Here is a 4,114-nt window from a genome sequence, read left to right as displayed (position 1 = left end):
TCAATTTACTGTTTCTTTTAGAGCTGGGAGGCTCATTTCGTTACTCAGAAGGTCGGATTCATTTTTCCTGAAATACGGTAACTTAGTTCCGTGCTTGTCTCGTCTCATGCTCTAATTTGGCGATCTTCACTGGCGAAACCAAAAGAAAAAAGTCGTGCGATCTAGAGCTTTACAGTGTCTTACCTCGCAAACTCTCCGTCGGAGGCTGTCAAAACTTTTCCGACCGATCCAGTGTAGCCATTGTCTTCGTTGCTGAAGATTTTCTTTTCTCGTCGGAACGGTAAAATGCTTCTTCCCTTTCGCAATGCTGTTTGTACAATGCACAGCGCAGCATGATGGCATCGCGTTGCCGCAAAAATCGTAATAAAAAAAAAAATCTCTCGGTTGGGTTCTAGGCAACGCTGCCACAGCCACGCCTCGCACAAAGATGGCGCCGGTTTCTAGCAGACCACCGAATCGCGCGGGATCATGTGAAAACAACGGTCACGTGTCGCGCCCAATCCAACTGAAGCGAGGGGAAAGAACTTTTGAGAGAGAAAGGGCATTGGCCCTATCGAAAATTCTCATTTGTATGAGAAATTTGTGAGTCCAATAAACACATATGAATCGTACAAGATATATAAGAATTGTATAAGATCTATATAAGAACTATATAAGATTTATAAGAACATACAAGCACCATATAAGAATCTTGTGTGCATTTTCTTATAAGTTTCTTATATTGTTCTTATATATCTTTTATAATTCTTATATGGTTCTTATATATATATAGTTCTTATATGTTCTTATATATCTTGTATGATTCATATGTGTTTATTGCACGCAAGGAATTTCTCATACAAATGACTTTTTTTCAATAGGGTGGCGAGGAGAATTTTCTTCTCATTTCAGACAATGGTTTGCCTTACCTTTCAGTATGTGTTGGCTTTACTTTATCTGAATCAACCAGATCCAAGCGCCTGTGCGGAAGTGGCGTAAGGGCGCCAGCACCGGTTGCTATTATACTGCCGCGTGGCGCCCGTTTTCATCGCTTATGTGTCTCTTGCTTAAGTGTCAATGAATACAAACTCGGCCATGAATTTGCCTTGTTTACAGCGTCTTTTGAATCGTTGCTCAATGTGTGATTATTTTTGCATTGTGTAATTAATTTACTAGCATATCTCTATCGCAGCAATATTTTTCTTTTCTTTTTATGTTTGTCTCGAACGAAATCTGCGGATAATAAGTATGTAATCAGACTTCTGTTTCACTGTTCCTCAGGAATAAATGTTGACAGTCAAGCTCCCGCAGTGTTGTCTTCTTTTTTTTTTTTTCTTCCATTGCATATCTTCGCTGAAGCAAATGTGCTGCGAGCAGAGCAGCTCTTTAGAATGTTCCCACTCTGCCATCCGGCTTGATGCCGAGATCCCACTGTAGCAGTCCTCCAATAAATGTGCAGGGGCTGCTGTTCACTCTGCAGAATATGAAATTCACTGTTGACTACTGTTTGCAGTAACGCAATCTTCGCAAAACAACTTGCTTTGTTTTGGAGCACGCTTTATGCCTAGGCAACTGTAATGGAACCAACCGTATTTGCAGTGTTGGCATCGCACGCAAGCATCTTTCCCACCTCGGGTCCCTGACAGTAGCAAAAGCTGTTCCCGCTCGCTTTCAACTTCGGAGTACATTTTCTAGTGAAATATTGAGAAAACAATTCAGGCAAGATTGCACGTCTAAAAAAGTCTATCGCGGTTGGAATGACACTGTCGAAAAATGCGTCATCCTTCAGCACTCTTTCAATGTGAGGCTTTCACAGTGGACTCCATACAACAAAATCCGCGTAAGTAACGCCACACAGAGCCATCTGTGTCTGCACCTGATAGAAAAAAGGGTGCTTCCTTTTTAGGTGCAGGTTGCCGTCGACATCCTCTAGGCAGAAGTCTGAGTCATTTACTGCCTGCTGTATCGTGTTGATGGCTAAGGAATGTGGACATTTAACTTCAACACCCTTGCCGCAGCATGACACCGACATAGCTGGCGACTGCATCATCCTCGTGCTCGAGACCACATTCTGTAGCTGCACTCGTGAAGGTATTCTGTTCAGGATAGCAGATCTTTTTTCAAAAGTCTTATTGAGGGCTGGGTCACACTAGTTGAACAGACACTTTTCATTACTGATGCAGTACCTGCACGATATGAATACCACTTTGCACATTTCGACTGTGCCCGTGTGCTCTTTTCTACATTTGCTACCATTTCTTCACTTACAACAAGTTCGGCCAGCACCTTGTCGGCACGGGAAACGAGAGCTGGCAAGTCCTCCGATCGTGCTTCTGCACATAACAAGTTGCGGAGAAGTCTTAGTTCTCTCCTGCAAGGTGGCTCGAACCTGCCACTGTACTGCGGGTGGACCATGAAGAGTGCAGGTACTGCTCCAGCATCCGAAAGTCTGGAATGGAAGATTCTAAGCTCTTCCTCTGTAGGAGCAGGTGGCACAACTGGGTGCGATGGTGGCACGACTTCAGCATTGAGCCTCTGGTGAATCCCATCCATTTGTTTCTTTTTTCTTTTAGAAGATGAGAAGTCAATGTCCCGAAGCCTTTTGTGCTGCGTCCCAGAGCTGTCTGCAGGAAGCCAGACGTTCTCCTTCTCCGTGCACGTTCTTGAATTCCTGAAACGCACTGCTGTCTCGACAGCGAACAGTGTTGCTCCAATGTACGAGCAGGCTTCGCCTGCTCCTGTTATGCAGGTGCAGTGAGCTGTGATGACGTTTCCTTCGGCGTCGGCCAGCAACCAGGCCTTCAGCGGCGCCTCTCGCAGCCGTTAGGAGTGGTTGACCTAAAGATGAAGTGACAGATTAAAAACTCGATATGCATGTATTATTTTGATGTACTGAATTTACATTTTGTTTATGTCTTTACTGCGAACTTGTCAGTTTGTATTCACAATTACATTTCCTGCAATAAAGGCTGAACTGCATGCAAGCAATTTAGCGAGGGACGAGACGAGCGACGGAGATTTCTCACTGTCGCCCGTCGCGTCGCTCGGTCTTTGCTCTCAAGCGGGAGTGCAACTCGGATCTGACCACATTTGCTACAGCAAATGGATCTCGTCAACTCGTGGGGACCGGGCGGTGCGTTAAGGCTGAACTGCATGTAAGCGATTTAGCGAGCGACGAGACAAGCGATGGCGACCCGCTTCGTTGTCGGTAGGTCACTCGCGCGACGAGGCAAACCGCATGAAAGCGATGGGAGCAAGCGGCCGGGGCGATGAACGACGATTTCTAGAAATCCCAGAACCAAGCGACACGACGAGCGACCGTGAGAACTCTCCGTCGCTCGTCGCTGACCCTCGTTCCTCTCACCTACGCTCGCCTCGTCGCTCGCTAAATCGCTTACATGCGGTTCACCCTTTAGCGACAAACGTTTACAGCACAGGAACAAATATTATAAATTGCCGCGAACAAATAAACACAGACGCACATACGGAGGCAGATTAAGGAACGACGATCAACTTACCTCGCTCAGAACGACGATCCGCTTGGATGGTAGCCGCATCGCCGTGAGGCTCTCCACCCATCCGCTTGTGAAGTAATTGTGGGCCTCTAAGGACTTGTAGGCCTTCATCTGTAGCAGGGAAATGTAGCTTGTCGATAAGACCAGATAGTTAGTAATGTCCACGTGTGTAGTGGCTGGAAGCAAGTCCGCATCTGATGTCGTATTCGTTTCCACGCGTAGTGTGTAGGGATCGACGCCGTCGCACATACTAATCTTCGCCTCATAGCGAGCCCATGTAGGGCCCACAAGCTCCTCAAAGTACGAGGTACAAAACTCCTGGTCATTGGCTTTCGCCATCGAGCCGATCGAACCACACACACAGACGTCGTCCAGACGTTGAGCGGCGCAGATGCGGCAGCAGCAGCGTCCGCGTCTGCTTCTCAGTACCGGGCAATGGCGGCCGGCGGCCGGAAGTCGAGGAAGTGACGTCACGTGGGAACTATGTATATCTATAGGCTCCTTGCACTGACGTCACATCGCATACTTTTGAACACCAAGTAAAAGGAGGAGAGGGAAGCTGCTCTTGTATGAATTTCGAGTGACGGGTTAATCTTCTATAATCTTGGAGGAGAACAGCG

General features: G+C 46.9%; 1 pseudogene; it reads right to left on the bottom strand.

Annotated features, from left to right (window-relative positions):
• Nucleotides 1-1,789: 1,789 nt before the first annotated feature.
• On the bottom strand, nucleotides 1,790-3,794 carry LOC115327001 (annotated as a pseudogene).
• Between the last annotated feature and the right edge of the window lie 320 nt (nucleotides 3,795-4,114).

This window comes from Ixodes scapularis, unplaced genomic scaffold (genome assembly GCF_016920785.2).
Source record: "Ixodes scapularis isolate PalLabHiFi unplaced genomic scaffold, ASM1692078v2 PGA_scaffold6__148_contigs__length_123643588, whole genome shotgun sequence".
Lineage (NCBI taxonomy): Eukaryota > Metazoa > Arthropoda > Arachnida > Ixodida > Ixodidae > Ixodes > Ixodes scapularis.
This window is presented reverse-complemented; position numbering and strand designations above follow the sequence as displayed.